Here is a 20,076-nt window from a genome sequence, read left to right on the forward strand (position 1 = left end):
ATGGTGTCATCCACTTGGAGCTGCGTTAATGTAATGTGTACAACAACTGAATGCACTTTGGATTGTGCCATCAGAGTTTCAAACCTTGCAATAAGTTACATTCTCTTGACACTCTCGTCATGTAGGTCTATTGTGTAGCAATGTAATACACCGTTGGAAAAGCAGTCACCAAAGCGACGTTGTTAGTCATTTCATTTCATTTCATTTAATTTCATTTAATTTCATTTAATTTCATTTAATTTCATTTCATGTCATTTAATTTCATTTAATTTCATTTCATGTCATTTCATTTCATTTTATTTCGTTTCATTTCATTTATTTCCATATCCAAATAATACAAATCTATTGTTACGTAGGACATTAACAATTTGTACGAGGTTGGAGTGTCACAAAGCAAATACAAACAATAGTGTAACAAAAGTATGATACATACACAAATGTAACTACAACATGTATGAACCTATGCATTATTCAAATAATTTGATCTTCATGAAATCACTTTACTAACAAAGCACTAAATTTAGTAACAAATATGGAGGGAACTTGCATAAGAAGCAAAGCTTGTACAAATCGCAAGTTCCCCGAGTAAAAAAAAAAAAAAAAAAAAAAAAAAAGGAGGGAGAGCCTATGCACATGTGCGTATAGATTCGAATAAACGAGTGGGCATTCCGATTCAGAAGAGATAAGAGGAAAAGGTACAAGTAAAGCAATGGGACCAGATGACACACACAGATACACACACACACACATTCAAATAAACACACGCTAATACAAGAACATCCATGCAAACCCAAACAAATAAACAACAAAGGGTCATGGGACCAGGAAGCCAGCGAGCATACAGCATGTCAGAATTATAGCTTGTGTAAAAAGATCCGGGAAACAAAGTAGTCCTCCATTAGTCCAATACTATAATCAAAGTAAAGATTTTGCTAATACAGAAAATGAAAACGAAATAAACCAACTATCACAGTAATACGGACATAACAACAATATCTTATGATAGATAATAACATGTTGAAAGGTTTTATGTAATTAACATGTTACTCATTTTTTAATGCAAAACTAACCAGTAAACTAGTGAGGTATTGCTCATATTATTGTTTCTGCACTGTGCTTTGTTACCTTCCTTTGCCTGAACAAAGAAAAAAAAAGGTAGTTCATCTGCCACCTTTGCTCGCTGTTCAAATACGTGAGTCCGTGGGAGGTTTATCACTCAATGGAAGATTGCATTCTTTGAGTGTGAGATCTGAAGCTAACATAGTTTGCCTTTGAAAGAGAAGATTTGTCTCAGAGAAATGTAAATACATGGGGTGATAAAAGTATGTATAGCAAACAGCGAGAGAAAGACAGTAAGAGAGAGGTTGCATGTCCTTAAGAGGCTAAATCGATTATAAAAAGTTATGTTAACACGTAATATATATATATATATATATATATATATATATATATATACATATACACACATACACAGGGGATATATATATAAATATTATATACATATATGTATATGTGAGCGTGCACCACAAAACAAACAAAAAGTCGTACCCCTTGATTTAAAGTGAGGACTCAAAAAAGGTGAAATGTTTCAACGAAGTCAAGCTTTCATATTTTCTGAAAGAGCTATTCTTTTTCTACGTTATTCTTCAGTTTGGTATCTTAACATGAATGGGAAAGTGTGTTTTTAGCAGTTTTTCTATAACCCGTTTTGGGGGAAGAGTAATAGAATGATCAGGTATGACTTAGAGGCCGCTTTTCATATCATCTGCATTTTCTTCACCTTCAAGTCTAATAACTTTTGAAAGGATGACGCTACTGCTATGAAACTTTGAATAATGTAGAAGAAGAAATCTCCTTTCATAGAATAAGAAAAAAAAACCCTCAAGTTTAACTAGGCTGCTTGCTGTTTTGAGTCTTCACGTAAAACTAGGGCGTACAAATTGTTGGTTTCGTGATGCTCGGCCACATGACAAAACATGATTTCTGTATATTTCGTTGAACTAAAATCTTGAACTCTGTCATTGATATTGATTTTCATTTTGAACAAAAAAGTATCAACCAATTTTTTTTTTTTTGTCAGTGGCAATATTTCACATCATTTAGAATGGTTTATGATAGCGAGAGATGTATTTCGTATCAAGAGCCTCGTCTATTTAATAGAAGAAGTCAAATTATTCTGGAGAGATATTTTAGCAGAAAATAGTTTGATGATGAAAACAGGTCAGTTCAGTTCAGCTTAGCTCAGTTCAATTCATGTAATTTTCACTCTCATTTTTCCTCCATCAAAACATAACACAGCAAAAATCAGGAATAATAATAATCCTAAGCATATGTACATTAAAATGTGCGCAACGAAAATTAACTAATAGAGATATAAATACATATCGGCAAAATGTAAGTTATGTTTGGAAGGGAAAAAGGGAACTGAAAGGTCCACTAAAAAGCATTGCTTTTACATTGTAAAACACTAAGTGGGACCTGCCACTCTATTGATAAAGCTCTTTTTCTTTCTGCACTTTTTTTATTTTAGATACTCGTCATTGCAAATGTTATGCATCATTCTTCCCCCCCCCAAAAAAAAAAATAAAAAATAAAAAATAAAAAATTGCTTAGTTTTTTGACACATTATCAATGACTGTAAATGTTAGTATCAAATTCACTCCCACTGTGTTGATGGCATTGTCAACATTACAATATATGGAAAATCAGAAGGCTTACTGACACGAAACTTTCAAGAAGCTTTCCTCTTTGTTAAGAGGACAAAATATTATGTCACTATTACATTGCCGTTGTCTGCGTAATGCACGCATCTGGCTTCACACGTATAAACAGCTTTTGTTGTGATCGAAACTGTGGAGACAAAGATGTTTTTATTACTGTAAAGGGATTCAACAATGAGGTGTTCTTCCAGTACCATTCGAAACATTTAATCACTACAGAAACCCCACTATTAAAAAACTTATAAAAGAAATAACAGACTCAATGAGTAAATCATCGATACTTTCAGCGATAGAGTACACAATAAAACTAAACTCACTCTCCTGCATGGCACAATAGATATACTGCAGCAGAGATTTCAAACTCTCGATCAATGCCCGGTTATGCTGGTAATCCTATTAGCATACCAATATTTTTGAGAAAGAGAGAGAGAAAGAGAGAGAGAGAGAGAGAGACAGAGAGACCATGAACTATTCACTGCAAAACGTAACCGAATCAAGAAGAAAGGAAACGTTAATCATAACTTACAGTCGTTTTTTCGATTTTGTTGTATGGGTTGAGTATTCTGGTTAATTGATATCTCAGTAATTACTGATTCATTAACACGCTGAAATATATTTTATGAAAAAAGATATTCCATGAAAAAAACAATATTTTTGCAGCATATACACGTTGTGACTTGAATTAGCAGAAATTGCAGTCCAATGTTTGAAGTTGTTTTTATACAAGCCTTTTAATACAACCCCAACGTGATCAACAATTTGATAGTATAGTGATATTTTTTTTCATGAAATGGTAGAGGACGATCACTAATTCCTTTTACATCTTCCAATTGACTCTTGAATGCATTTGTTTTTAATTAACATATCCCACTTGTACATACCTTAATTCTCTGCTTCCTCTGTCGTAAGAAGTCACTACTTCTGGCATAGAACGATAAAATTCAATTCATTCAGGAAAAAAAAAACTAAAGAAAATTTTAAGTATATTAAACGAGAAGATCATGTACCTCTAAAGATATACGACGAATATAATATAACAATAGTCAGATCCATCGCAGTTCATCATTTGTGATCTTTCATCATCTTTTTTGTGTTCTTGTCTGCTATTTTGTCTTCAGTTCGTCAGTCTTGTCCATCCCGTTTTGTCCTGTACAACCTTTTCTTCAGTAGTTGTCCTGTTGTCTTGTCATGTTTCATGTTTGTTCGCGTCTATGTAAATGTATTTATTTGTTGATCTGATTTTTAGTGGGCTTCCAGACTTCTTCCACTTTATTTTTTTTTTTGTATCTACGATGATTCAATTTATCTTTTCATCGATGTTCTTCTCCAAAGGGGCCCACATACTACAAGCACTGCCTTTTTAGTGGGTCCCTCCATTTTTCGCCCTTAAAGCAACGGTATACATGTACTTCACTTTGATCACTTCTGTTTCTTTCTTACTATACAATGAATGATTAGTATAGGTCCTCAATTGTTGTAGTCTTTTCATCTCACTATGTTCTACTTACCTTATTCTCTGTTATCAAATGAAGTGAAACATATGTTTTGTCGAAAAATGAACTAAACTTTGAATTGAATTGAATTGAATCATAAAACAAGCAAAAAGTCGCCAGATATATATATTTTTTTGGTTAAGGGCAGATTCTTAAATGACAGACACTAAGTTTTAAAATGATGTATAACTCAATACAAATGGACTCTCCTAACCTATAATAATCTTGGAAAGAAAGAACACACACTGGAGAGTGTGAACTTTTCATCGAAAGAGATATGAAAGCTTGCAACATTTACTTTGTAATTTCTTTACGTCATGGTTGTACCGTAGTGACATAAACTAATGTCATCACATCCCATCCCACCCATATTGGTATGACGGATTTTACCAAAACTGTAGAATTTGCAGCCTTTGAAAAGCTTATTCAAATTACTTTGAACTTCACTGAATACTTCTTAATCTCCCTATTGACATTCGCTGAATTCATGTACATGTACAATATTGAGATTTTTCCTAAATGATTGAGAGAGGGATGGAGTGAGCGCCCAGCTACTGTGCCAACCAATCAGCACATTGCTCTATATACACTGTCCTGACAAACTGTAGAATCGTGAATCGTGACAAACCGTGAATCCATTTATGGCGGGACCTGTCAACGCCTATACGGACTGATGTGCACGTAAGCACCCTCCCAAATGGCTGCACAGTTTTAACCAAACAGACCTCTTCAAAATGTACAGCAACGCAAACATCCAACCATACGAAAGTGCGACAGGTACATGGACATGTATGATAACGAAGTCTCATGATTCCAAGTCTAAAAAAAGGAGAAAAAATAAAAGGGGGTACTGTTGCTATGTTATGAATGATTACATTTTTGTGTGAAAGTAACTAGGAAATAACGAGGCAGTAACATGAACTAATTCACTCGGCCTCACTACATACAGACATAATTCAGAATATTCCTTTGCCTTCGCAAATGAAACTCTCTTTTCACACGTTCTTTGCCTCAATTGCTAGCTGTTCAAAGGCGTAGTCCGTGGAGTTTTACTACTCATGTGAATATTGCATTTTATGAATTTGACTTCTGAAACAACATCGTTTTACTTTTAAAATAAGATAAGACTACTCTCAGTGAAATATGACTACATTTAGTCACAAAAAGAAAGCTCTTGTAAAGATAGAGAGAGAAAGAGACAGCTTGCAGGAAAGGTAATTATTCCCTGTTACACTTTGCGTGACATTCTCACCGTACAAAAACGGGCGATATTTTGCTCATCCTTGTTCAAATCGGCGATCCGGTGGACAAAGTGTATTAAGTTTCCGTTTTAGAGGAGCGTACGTTGTCTGCATAGTCTAGGGATCAAAGAAAATGAAAAAGAAAGAAAAAACGCATATGGGGCAATTAATAACATGACAATTAATAACATGAACGTGCGCAAACGCATGAGAAGCGAATATAAACCGCATGCTCACAAAACAAAACGAACGAGGAACAAGCAGGGGACGCATGAGACGTACATCGAACGTCAGAGGAAGACGTCAGAGATGTCCTTGCAGGACTCAGTTGCAAGGCTGGAACACATATGTTAAACACTCTACAGGAGGCCTAGTGGATGGAAACTTGTGGAAAAAACGAGCAACTATCAAACAGGGGTCAGATCACGCTGTCTTTTTTTTCCATAACAAAAATATGTGCATGCACAAAGTTTCTGGCTGCTCTGACGGAAATCACCAGAAGATCAACGTTTTTAAAAGGATGAAACATACATGCATCGCATTTTAACGGAGAACAACGGATGTCAGAAATCGACATTCGCTTCTCATGCGTTTGCCTTATCCGGCAAAGAGTGACTGGGATTTACAGGCTGAAGCGAATTAAAAAAGTTTCGTCATTATCGAAGTGTGGTTAAAGTGCTGTTACGTTGATGTTTGTTGAGACGCTTAGACCATTAGACATTAAGCTGATGCATGTCATTTGTTTTGCTTTGTTTTTCTAATTTTTCTTCGTCTTAGTACAACATTTCTTGCAACACCAAAAAGAGGGAAAGAAGTGGAAAACCATACTTGATTTTTTTTCTTTTTCTTTTGATATGGATAGCATGTCTCATTTCGTCAGCAATTGGCACAGGCATGCAACCATTTCCTCGCAACAACTAGTATGCGTACCGTCACACTGTCTGAACTTTGAACAGCCGCAATGCTGGAGCATTTTTCCTTCTGTCAAGGCCTTTTTCTTTTGTGGGAGGCTTTGCATTCATAAATAGCAATCATTGTTCATTGACAATGACTTCTACAAAATAGGAACCCGTATCTTTAACCGTATTCCACGCTTGACTAACGTATTTATTCAAACTGATGTAATGGCAGATCGGCAGATCTTTTCAAGGGTTATTTTCCACTCCTCTGACGTCAGATAGCATTTTCTTCAGATTTCACAACTGTTCTTGCAACTCACACACTATCAACATTAGTTTTGTAAAACAATTTTTTGCATGTTTTCCTTGATAAAATGTCAGTAACAAACACACACAGAGGGGATTTGACTTTTTCATAGTAAAAGATATGGAACCTTGCGAACTTTTCTGTATAGTTTCCTTTACATCGTTGCTCCATCTTTGCATCAGCTAATGTTATCCCATTACATTTCACCCTTACTTATCGAGTTTACCCCAACCACAGAATTCGCAGCTATGGAGTAGCTTGTTCAAATTATCCTAAGCTTAACTGATGTATTCTACCACAGTCGTCTTTACTAAATCCTCATGCACACATGTACAAAAAACACCAAGCGTTTTCTTGAGAGAGATAGAGAGAGAAAAAAAAGTATATATATGTATATATATATAGAGAGGGAGAGAGAAAGGGATAGAGAGAGAGAGAAGGAGAGAGAAAGGGAGAGAGAGGTAGAGAGAGAGGGAGGGAGAGGACTCGTCTTTGACAACAGTAACCTACCATACATTGCCCTACACTGTCTAACAAATTTTTGTACAGCCCGTCTTAGATGGTGGGAAAGCGAAGAAAATCAGTAACGTTAAGGACTGTTCAATCTTTCATCAATAAATCCATACACGGCAGGAGATACATACAGTATACAAACTTGTATAATAGACAAATATGAAAATAAACACCCTCCGATTGGTTGCACAGTTTAAGCTAAAGAGACCACATAAAACTGTACAGCAACACAAATCTGCATACGGAAGTGTTACAGGCTGCTTTAGACCTACATTGTCTCGATAACGAAGTCATACGATTCCAGATGAAAAGGGTGGGGATTTTCTGCTAAGTAATGAATGGCAATATTTTCGTCTGAATTACAAGGCATTAGCATAAACTAATTTACTCGGTTCCACTACATATACTTAATAATCTTCCTTTACCTTCCTTATGGAACTTTCTTTACATGGCTTTGTCCTCTTCGCTCGCTATACAAGGAAGTGGTTGCGTTTAATAAGGTTAATACAGTTTGTAGGTCCTTAGAATCGTTCATGCCACGAAGTGTCGAAGAAGGTGTAGGTTTTTTTGTCATCCTCTGAGGTGTCTAAATCAAACTTGGCTTATGAGTGAAGGAGGCTGCACGCAAGCTCATGATAGAATGGTGAAATTCACTATTTCCCCGTGTCTTTGCAATGCCTGCAATTATTCACTTGAACCCTTCTCGTTCATGCATACTACAAAAGAAAGAGGTTCTTAGGAGAAAGACTTGGCTTGCTTTTGGCCAAAGACTAAGTGAAAATAAGCCAAAATGAAATGTTTCTTTTTAATCCGGGGGGGGGGGGGAGATAATCTCAGAAATTTCTCTTGGACACTTCATAAAGCAACAAAAAATTCAAAAAAGGGCAGCACGAATAATATTGGACAAAACATGACACACCGTCGGCTGATTTATTCAAAAGTCTTGAATGGATGACACTAGACAAACGTTCGAGTTCAGTCACATTATGATGATAATCATATAAATGCGTCCATAACTTATAGCACCTTCATGCCTTTTAAGTACACGTAGTTAAGCATGTAAGCATGTACATGAACATCACGCAAGGCTAATAGACAGTGGAAGTTTACGTGTGCCAGGATTTCGCTCTGACTGTTACAAATGCAGCCCGATCAAATCTTCTCGACTTGAATGGAGCAGGCTGGATGATTTAATTAGATCAGTTTCTTCCATTATATTCATTTAAGAGATTGTTTAAGCAAAGTTGTTATGTGTAAGTAACACACCAACTTTATTCTTGGCTAGCTAATCATTCTTATGTGATAATAGCGTTTTGATTATTATTTCGGCATTCTGGTGAACTGGTGTTGTGGCATAATCAAGAAACACTGTATTTTTTTTTTACTTTGAAATGTGCAGTATGTATCTACTTAATGGTATCTTCTGTATACGTTTTACTATTTAATGTACATAATGTTCATACATATTAATCAGGGCTCCATGGAAGACCACTATATGTGTTGGTGAATGGGCTACCCTGACAAAAGATTAGAAATAAATAAATAAATGAATAAGTAAGTAAATAAATAAATAAAATAAAACCAAATGTTTGAATTATAACCAATTAGGGATTATTTAGAGGGAAGCTGCATTGAGTAATTGCGTAAAGAGTCGAAGGTGAAGTGGGAAAGGTGAAGTCTAGACTGTTAGAGCTACAGTCCCCCTCCCCCTCCCCCTTTTCTGCGAAACTCCGAACAAACTTATACCTAAACGGTGAACATAAAACTTCTTAAAATTCCCAAATAATAATGATCTCTGAAAAATGGTGTCATCCACTTGGAGCTGCGTTAATGTAATGTGTACAACAACTGAATGCACTTTGGATTGTGCCATCAGAGTTTCAAACCTTGCAATAAGTTACATTCTCTTGACACTCTCGTCATGTAGGTCTATTGTGTAGCAATGTAATACACCGTTGGAAAAACAGTCACCAAAGCGACGTTGTTAGTCATTTCATTTCATTTAATTTCATTTAATTTCATTTAATTTCATTTAATTTCATTTCATGTCATTTAATTTCATTTAATTTCATTTCATGTCATTTCATTTCATTTTATTTCGTTTCATTTCATTTATTTCCATATCCAAATAATACAAATCTATTGTTACGTAGGACATTAACAATTTGTACGAGGTTGGAGTGTCACAAAGCAAATACAAACAATAGTGTAACAAAAGTATGATACATACACAAATGTAACTACAACATGTATGAACCTATGTATTATTCAAATAATTTGATCTTCATGAAATCACTTTACTAACAAAGCACTAAATTTAGTAACAAATATGGAGGGAACTTGCATAAGAAGCAAAGCTTGTACAAATCGCAAGTTCCCCGAGTAAAAAAAAAAAAAAAAAAAAAAAAAAAAAAAAAAAAAAAAAAAAAAGGAGGGAGAGCCTATGCACATGTGCGTATAGATTCGAATAAACGAGTGGGCATTCCGATTCAGAAGAGATAAGAGGAAAAGGTACAAGTAAAGCAATGGGACCAGATGACACACACAGATACACACACACACACATTCAAATAAACACACGCTAATACAAGAACATCCATGCAAACCCAAACAAATAAACAACAAAGGGTCATGGGACCAGGAAGCCAGCGAGCATACAGCATGTCAGGATTATAGCTTGTGTAAAAAGATCCGGGAAACAAAGTAGTCCTCCATTAGTCCAATACTATAATCAAAGTAAAGATTTTGCTAATACAGAAAATGAAAACGAAATAAACCAACTATCACAGTAATACGGACATAACAACAATATCTTATGATAGATAATAACATGTTGAAAGGTTTTATGTAATTAACATGTTACTCATTTTTTAATGCAAAACTAACCAGTAAACTAGTGAGGTATTGCTCATATTATTGTTTCTGCACTGTGCTTTGTTACCTTCCTTTGCCTGAACAAAGAAAAAAAAAAAGGTAGTTCATCTGCCACCTTTGCTCGCTGTTCAAATACGTGAGTCCGTGGGAGGTTTATCACTCAACGGAAGATTGCATTCTTTGAGTGTGAGATCTGAAGCTAACATAGTTTGCCTTTGAAAGAGAAGATTTGTCTCAGAGAAATGTAAATACATGGGGTGATAAAAGTATGTATAGCAAACAGCGAGAGAAAGACAGTAAGAGAGAGGTTGCATGTCCTTAAGAGGCTAAATCGATTATAAAAAGTTATGTTAACACGTAATATATATATATATATATATATATATATATATATATATATACATATACACACATACACAGGGGATATATATATAAATATTATATACATATATGTATATGTGACCGTGCACCACAAAACAAACAAAAAGTCGTACCCCTTGATTTAAAGTGAGGACTCAAAAAAGGTGAAATGTTTCAACGAAGTCAAGCTTTCATATTTTCTGAAAGAGCTATTCTTTTTCTACGTTATTCTTCAGTTTGGTATCTTAACATGAATGGGAAAGTGTGTTTTTAGCAGTTTTTCTATAACCCGTTTTGGGGGAAGAGTAATAGAATGATCAGGTATGACTTAGAGGCCGCTTTTCATATTATCTGCATTTTCTTCACCTTCAAGTCTAATAACTTTTGAAAGGATGACGCTACTGCTATGAAACTTTGAATAATGTAGAAGAAGAAATCTCCTTTCATAGAATAAGAAAAAAAAACCCTCAAGTTTAACTAGGCTGCTTGCTGTTTTGAGTCTTCACGTAAAACTAGGGCGTACAAATTGTTGGTTTCGTGATGCTCGGCCACATGACAAAACATGATTTCTGTATATTTCGTTGAACTAAAATCTTGAACTCTGTCATTGATATTGATTTTCATTTTGAACAAAAAAGTATCAACCAATTTTTTTTTTTGTTGTCAGTGGCAATATTTCACATCATTTAGAATGGTTTATGATAGCGAGAGATGTATTTCGTATCAAGAGCCTCGTCTATTTAATAGAAGAAGTCAAATTATTCTGGAGAGATATTTTAGCAGAAAATATTTTGATGATGAAAACAGGTCAGTTCAGTTCAGCTTAGCTCAGTTCAATTCATGTAATTTTCACTCTCATTTTTCCTCCATCAAAACATAACACAGCAAAAATCAGGAATAATAATAATCCTAAGCATATGTACATTAAAATGTGCGCAACGAAAATTAACTAATAGAGATATAAATACATATCGGCAAAATGTAAGTTATGTTTGGAAGGGAAAAAGGGAACTGAAAGGTCCACTAAAAAGCATTGCTTTTACATTGTAAAACACTAAGTGGGACCTGCCACTCTATTGATAAAGCTCTTTTTCTTTCTGCACTTTTTTTATTTTAGATACTCGTCATTGCAAATGTTATGCATCATTCTTCCCCCCCAAAAAAAAAATAAAAAATAAAAAATAAAAAATAAAAAAATTGCTTAGTTTTTTGACACATTATCAATGACTGTAAATGTTAGTATCAAATTCACTCCCACTGTGTTGATGGCATTGTCAACATTACAATATATGGAAAATCAGAAGGCTTACTGACACGAAACTTTCAAGAAGCTTTCCTCTTTGTTAAGAGGACAAAATATTATGTCACTATTACATTGCCGTTGTCTGCGTAATGCACGCATCTGGCTTCACACGTATAAACAGCTTTTGTTGTGATCGAAACTGTGGAGACAAAGATGTTTTTATTACTGTAAAGGGATTCAACAATGAGGTGTTCTTCCAGTACCATTCGAAACATTTAATCACTACAGAAACCCCACTATTAAAAAACTTATAAAAGAAATAACAGACTCAATGAGTAAATCATCGATACTTTCAGCGATAGAGTACACAATAAAACTAAACTCACTCTCCTGCATGGCACAATAGATATACTGCAGCAGAGATTTCAAACTCTCGATCAATGCCCGGTTATGCTGGTAATCCTATTAGCATACCAATATTTTTGAGAAAGAGAGAGAGAAAGAGAGAGAGAGAGAGAGAGACAGAGAGACCATGAACTATTCACTGCAAAACGTAACCGAATCAAGAAGAAAGGAAACGTTAATCATAACTTACAGTCGTTTTTCGATTTTGTTGTATGGGTTGAGTATTCTGGTTAATTGATATCTCAGTAATTACTGATTCATTAACACGCTGAAATATATATTATGAAAAAGATATTCCATGAAAAAAAAACAATATTTTTGCAGCATATACACGTTGTGACTTGAATTAGCAGAAATTGCAGTCCAATGTTTGAAGTTGTTTTTATACAAGCCTTTTAATACAACCCCAACGTGATCAACAATTTGATAGTATAATGATATTTTTTTTTTCATGAAATGGTAGAGGACGATCACTAATTCCTTTTACATCTTCCAATTGACTCTTGAATGCATTTGTTTTTAATTAACATATCCCACTTGTACATACCTTAATTCTCTGCTTCCTCTGTCGTAAGAAGTCACTACTTCTGGCATAGAACGATAAAATTCAATTCATTCAGGAAAAAAAAAAAACTAAAGAAAATTTTAAGTATATTAAACGAGAAGATCATGTACCTCTAAAGATATACGACGAATATAATATAACAATAGTCAGATCCATTGCAGTTCATCATTTGTGATCTTTCATCATCTTTTTTGTGTTCTTGTCTGCTATTTTGTCTTCAGTTCGTCAGTCTTGTCCATCCCGTTTTGTCCTGTACAACCTTTTCTTCAGTAGTTGTCCTGTTGTCTTGTCATGTTTCATGTTTGTTCGCGTCTATGTAAATGTATTTATTTGTTGATCTGATTTTTAGTGGGCTTCCAGACTTCTTCCACTTTATTTTTTTTTTTGTATCTACGATGATTCAATTTATCTTTTCATCGATGTTCTTCTCCAAAGGGGCCCACATACTACAAGTACTGCCTTTTTAGTGGGTCCCTCCATTTTTCGCCCTTAAAGCAACGGTATACATGTACTTCACTTTGATCACTTCTGTTTCTTTCTTACTATACAATGAATGATTAGTATAGGTCCTCAATTGTTGTAGTCTTTTCATCTCACTATGTTCTACTTACCTTATTCTCTGTTATCAAATGAAGTGAAACATATGTTTTGTCGAAAAATGAACTAAACTTTGAATTGAATTGAATTGAATCATAAAACAAGCAAAAAGTCGCCAGATATATATATTTTTTTGGTTAAGGGCAGATTCTTAAATGACAGACACTAAGTTTTAAAATGATGTATAACTCAATACAAATGGACTCTCCTAACCTATAATAATCTTGGAAAGAAAGAACACACACTGGAGAGTGTGAACTTTTCATCGAAAGAGATATGAAAGCTTGCAACATTTACTTTGTAATTTCTTTACGTCATGGTTGTACCGTAGTGACATAAACTAATGTCATCACATCCCATCCCACCCATATTGGTATGACGGATTTTACCAAAACTGTAGAATTTGCAGCCTTTGAAAAGCTTATTCAAATTACTTTGAACTTCACTGAATACTTCTTAATCTCCCTATTGACATTCGCTGAATTCATGTACATGTACAATATTGAGATTTTTCCTAAATGATTGAGAGAGGGATGGAGTGAGCGCCCAGCTACTGTGCCAACCAATCAGCACATTGCTCTATATACACTGTCCTGACAAACTGTAGAATCGTGAATCGTGACAAACCGTGAATCCATTTATGGCGGGACCTGTCAACGCCTATACGGACTGATGTGCACGTAAGCACCCTCCCAAATGGCTGCACAGTTTTAACCAAACAGACCTCTTCAAAATGTACAGCAACGCAAACATCCAACCATACGAAAGTGCGACAGGTACATGGACATGTATGATAACGAAGTCTCATGATTCCAAGTCTAAAAAAAGGAGAAAAAATAAAAGGGGGTACTGTTGCTATGTTATGAATGATTACATTTTTGTGTGAAAGTAACTAGGAAATAACGAGGCAGTAACATGAACTAATTCACTCGGCCTCACTACATACAGACATAATTCAGAATATTCCTTTGCCTTCGCAAATGAAACTCTCTTTTCACACGTTCTTTGCCTCAATTGCTAGCTGTTCAAAGGCGTAGTCCGTGGAGTTTTACTACTCATGTGAATATTGCATTTTATGAATTTGACTTCTGAAACAACATCGTTTTACTTTTAAAATAAGATAAGACTACTCTCAGTGAAATATGAATACATTTAGTCACAAAAAGAAAGCTCTTGTAAAGATAGAGAGAGAAAGAGACAGCTTGCAGGAAAGGTAATTATTCCCTGTTACACTTTGCGTGACATTCTCACCGTACAAAAACGGGCGATATTTTGCTCATCCTTTGTTCAAATCGGCGATCCGGTGGACAAAGTGTATTAAGTTTCCGTTTTAGAGGAGCGTACGTTGTCTGCATAGTCTAGGGATCAAAGAAAATGAAAAAGAAAGAAAAAACGCATATGGGGCAATTAATAACATGACAATTAATAACATGAACGTGCGCAAACGCATGAGAAGCGAATATAAACCGCATGCTCACAAAACAAAACGAACGAGGAACAAGCAGGGGACGCATGAGACGTACATCGAACGTCAGAGGAAGACGTCAGAGATGTCCTTGCAGGACTCAGTTGCAAGGCTGGAACACATATGTTAAACACTCTACAGGAGGCCTAGTGGATGGAAACTTGTGGAAAAAACGAGCAACTATCAAACAGGGGTCAGATCACGCTGTCTTTTTTTTCCATAACAAAAATATGTGCATGCACAAAGTTTCTGGCTGCTCTGACGGAAATCACCAGAAGATCAACGTTTTTAAAAGGATGAAACATACATGCATCGCATTTTAACGGAGAACAACGGATGTCAGAAATCGACATTCGCTTCTCATGCGTTTGCCTTATCCGGCAAAGAGTGACTGGGATTTACAGGCTGAAGCGAATTAAAAAAGTTTCGTCATTATCGAAGTGTGGTTAAAGTGCTGTTACGTTGATGTTTGTTGAGACGCTTAGACCATTAGACATTAAGCTGATGCATGTCATTTGTTTTGTTTTGTTTTTCTAATTTTTCTTCGTCTTAGTACAACATTTCTTGCAACACCAAAAAGAGGGAAAGAAGTGGAAAACCACACTTGATTTTTTTTTCTTTTTCTTTTGATATGGATAGCATGTCTCATTTCGTCAGCAATTGGCACAGGCATGCAACCATTTCCTCGCAACAACTAGTATGCGTACCGTCACACTGTCTGAACTTTGAACAGCCGCAATGCTGGAGCATTTTTCCTTCTGTCAAGGCCTTTTTCTTTTGTGGGAGGCTTTGCATTCATGAATAGCAATCATTGTTCATTGACAATGACTTCTACAAAATAGGAACCCGTATCTTTAACCGTATTCCACGCTTGACTAACGTATTTATTCAAACTGATGTAATGGCAGATCGGCAGATCTTTTCAAGGGTTATTTTCCACTCCTCTGACGTCAGATAGCATTTTCTTCAGATTTCACAACTGTTCTTGCAACTCACACACTATCAACATTAGTTTTGTAAAACAATTTTTTGCATGTTTTCCTTGATAAAATGTCAGTAACAAACACACACAGAGGGGATTTGACTTTTTCATAGTAAAAGATATGGAACCTTGCGAACTTTTCTGTATACTTTCCTTTACATCGTTGCTCCATCTTTGCATCAGCTAATGTTATCCCATTACATTCCACCCTTACTTATCGAGTTTACCCCAACCACAGAATTCGCAGCTATGGAGTAGCTTGTTCAAATTATCCTAAGCTTAACTGATGTATTCTACCACAGTCGTCTTTACTAAATCCTCATGCACACATGTACAAAAAACACCAAGCGTTTTCTTGAGAGAGATAGAGAGAGAAAAAAAAAGTATATGGGTGAGAATTTTGAACGATGTACAATTGCCAATTTTCGTACCTTATGACATTCTTTCCCTTAGAACACGCCAGGATGATCTAAGAAACCAGATTTTTTCATGTCATCTCAAAGATTGGTAAATTTCCTTTCAGGAAATATTTGGTTTGGTTGACTTTTGCCTGATATTTTTCATTTCACAAGGACTTAAAGCGTAAAAATACGGTAAAAACGCTATTTTCACAATAATTTTTGTTTTTCAAACTAATGATGTGCATTTTTAATGGTACGTGGCATCTAATATCTGACCATGTTCTGGATCTGACATATCATGGGTATGTACCACAAAATTATAAGAACTTTATGAGCACGTACAAAATTACAGAGAACAATTAAAATATCAAAGTCCTAAACAGACGAACGTCCGTGATGCCTTTATTTCTATCGCTGCTGCAAATTGTACTTTGTTGTCCCAACTGTAACGTATACGAAAATTTGGTGTTCCACCTAATGAACATATCCTGCAAAAATTGTACGTCTGCTGGCTGTACATGGGACGTAATATTCTTTTATGTAAAATTATACTCAGTTTTCGTCACGGACGTGCTTTCGCTATTTTCTAATAAAGATCGTAGCCCATGAAACGTTATTGGCGATATTGTTCTGAGTCGTAATCAACTAAGATCTAGCAACACGATGATATGTTTGTTTTGAGTTTCTGTCCATCCTTTCTCAAATAGGAACCGAAATTGTATTTTTAGACGAACCTCCAAGAAAAAAAGAACGTCCGTGATGATTAAAACGTTTTCGAGTGGGACACCATCTTGCTTTGATGGCGAAGGTGCATTTTACCTTTGGCTCTCTTGCCGAGGAGCTGCATGCCATTTTTGGAGCGGACTGAGGTTCGTCCGCAGTTTTTGGACCATGCAATTCACCAAAAACCAAGCAAATAGTTGATATTTTCTCTGAAAATTCACCTCCTGATCCCCCTCCGAGCAATGCATATGTTGTAAGGATGTCAAATTTCTTATAATTTGCATTGACAATACCTTTTCAAATTTTTGAAAGAGTTAGGAAGGCTAGGTACTCTCTGCCGATTAGTTATCCGTCCTGGAACATGACCCTAGTAGTAGAACGAACGTCCGTGATAATTCCAGAGAACGTCCGTGACGTATGCAATCCCTCCGATAGGGATAACTTGTCCCGAAAGTGTCCTGTATTTTTTAAAACTTTTGGCTCGAATAGCGACAAATAAAGTTTTACAAAGTAAACAATGCGTTTAGAGCAGTACTTTCAGAATTTTTAAGGCGTTATGTGATCATGATGAATAAACAATTGAAAATTTACTCACAATTTTACGCTTGTTTTCCCTCTAATTGTACAAAAACAGCTAAACACTTAAAACAAAGTTATGGGAAAATGGAATTTTGCGTAATCTGTAATTTCTGTGCGTTTAAATTTCTTTCTCATGAGGTTCTGGAGACAATTTGTACTGTTACAGGTTCTGAAAGTTTCGCTCACGGACGTTCTGTCCGAGAAAGGAAATTTCTGACAATTACAAATATATCACTGCACATAAGATTAAAGTTAGTTGAAAATATTACCAAATCACCAAGCCGCTCATACCCGAAAGTGAATAGCGTTCAGCACTCAATTTACCTGTAATAACAAACGGAAAACGTTTTTTTCACGGATGTTCGTTGGTTGAATACGTCAATGGATTACATAGTAGGAGAAAGAGGATCAGTGCCACTTTTTAGTGACAGGTGCTCTAAGTGTTTATCTTTTGAGTATGGTAGTTGCCGTCTCAAACAGAACACATCCAGTTTTGGTCTCCATAACGGACGTTCGCTGTAATTGTCATGATATTAAATGCCTTAATTCATTCTTATTTTTCTCTTCATGACGATTTTTCTTTCATTCCCTCAATAGCCTGAACATGCTGCGACCAAACAGAAAACAAAAACAAAACAAAACAAACCAAAACAAATCAAAAAGTGCTACGCAATCACATTCAGGATAATGACGGAAGAAGTCTGTAATGAGCATGTGTTGAATAAGAAACGGAAAAGTTTCAAAAGGACGTGGAAGCAGTTGAATGAAAATGACTGAGAAACAGTGAAGGGATCGAGCTCCAACACACAGAGAAAAGAATTGCCAGCGCACTCCCGTTATACCAAATTCCTCTGGAGAAGTTTTTGTTTGTTTGTTTATGTTTTTTATTCATCGAAATGCCGTCACAAGCGAACAAAAATCATGCAGTATACAATTATTGTCTGATGAAAACACACAAATCCTCCGCTTATCATCACATGGTGTTGTTTTATACTCATCAATGAAAAGCAATATTCATTTGTAATTTTTTCCAAGATTTTTTTTTTTCATTTTACATTTAAGAGACAGAGAGATCGTCAGTTTGTTTGTGCTTTTGTGCTTACTTTGAAAACACATGTTAAAAAAAGTAATGATTAAGAATAGGTTTAAGGTTGCACTTTGATACGTTCGCTCTTCCAAAGATTCGTTACTCCGATGTCCAAAGGTTTGTTATTCCAAAATGAAAAAAAAAATGTAGTTAATTCAGGAGGTTTGTTATTAGAAATGTTCTTCGAAAAATAGATATTAAGGATCATTATTTTAGGTCCGTTCTTCTAAAAGTGGAATGGGCCTGATATTCGTTTAGGTGAAAACGGTTATTATGAGGTTTTGAAATTGGAGGATTTTAGTTCTTAACTTGTTTCTCTACATTTGGATAAGCGAACATAAGTTTTCATGTTCCAATTGATAAGCCTTTCGGATAACCTTCGGAGATTCCTATCATTTACCGAATAAAAAAGCTTCATGATTATACGAACTCTATCAATTTTCGTATTGACAAATTGTATGAATAACGAGCCTCCGAAATGACGCGCTACAAAAGGTTTGTTATAACAAACCATATTGTATAATATCGAAGTCACAAACATCCATCCAAGATATATGGACTTATTGTGTCTTATTATGACGAAACTTCGCAGTATCGAACCTATTATCATTTCTGACTAATACAATAACATAATTTTTTCTCGGTAACAGTGTGTAACACAAGGAGCAAACACAGAGGGATTTCTACCTAACGTATTCGTTTGCCCTCCCCAGCTAAACTTCGTATTTCTATAACGGAGCACTTTTCTGTTGTTTTTCTATATTAATTCTTTGTCATAATTTTAGCTGTGACCATGTTCGTTATATAAAAAGCAAATTTTGCATTGCAGACTTTATTGAAGTTTAGGACCTGAATATTCACTTCATGATAGCGAAATTTTGATAAATATATCAATTCTCAAGGATGGACTACGTCACTGAGATTACACGTACGTTTGTACGTTCATTTACGAGAGATGGAAAAATTGTTTTCTTTGATTCCTCAGTATGAGAAGATAAACAAGCTTATATAATTGAGAATTGGTAATATCTATTCAGGATTTTGCAGAGGAGTTTGTTCTCGACATGAAATTGCTGTTCGTTGTGAGTAGAATGCGTTTCCAACTCAAGAGAGCTGCATTGTTCAATATCTTGTTTGTTCCGAACGTCCGTGAGCTACATGCGAACCTCCGTGATGAAAACTATGCTATGTTTGTTGGGTTATAGAGACTGCCCTGATGAGATACATCTTAAAAAGGTATATTATTATTTGGGAGTGAGGATTAAAGTATAGGATAGTAAAATAAGAGGTGAAAATATTTAGTTTCTGTAAAATGCGCGTAAAGTGGAGAAAGTGTTTAGCGGAAGTACAATATTTTCACAGAAATGACGAATTTAGTTAAATCATCAGTTGTCTACCATTACGTACAGGTTAAGTGTACAAGCTTAATATTCTGCAATCACGTACACATGTCCCTTAAGATATTTCGTTAGGATTTTGAAGTGAATCAGATCTTTGGAAACTATGTTAAATGGTATTCAAATGTATGTGCAGTACTATTCCTTACGGACGTTCGCTGCTCTGGACATGGTAAACTTCAGCGGTGAATAAAAACTTGTTCCTCTGGGAAAATCCTAGTATAA

At 35.4% G+C, this 20,076-nt stretch overlaps 1 protein-coding gene across 1 annotated transcript in view; it reads right to left on the minus strand.

The window, feature by feature from the left end:
• LOC139723631 (jerky protein homolog-like) overlaps positions 1 to 20,076 on the minus strand; it is a 121,610-nt gene that overhangs the window by 32,341 nt on the left and 69,193 nt on the right. The gene's annotated exons all lie outside the window — the stretch shown is intronic.

The sequence above is a fragment of the Diadema antillarum genome, unplaced genomic scaffold (genome assembly GCF_040938485.1).
Source record: "Diadema antillarum isolate AM-2024a unplaced genomic scaffold, OU_Dant_1.0 scf00000196, whole genome shotgun sequence".
Taxonomy (NCBI): domain Eukaryota; kingdom Metazoa; phylum Echinodermata; class Echinoidea; order Diadematoida; family Diadematidae; genus Diadema; species Diadema antillarum.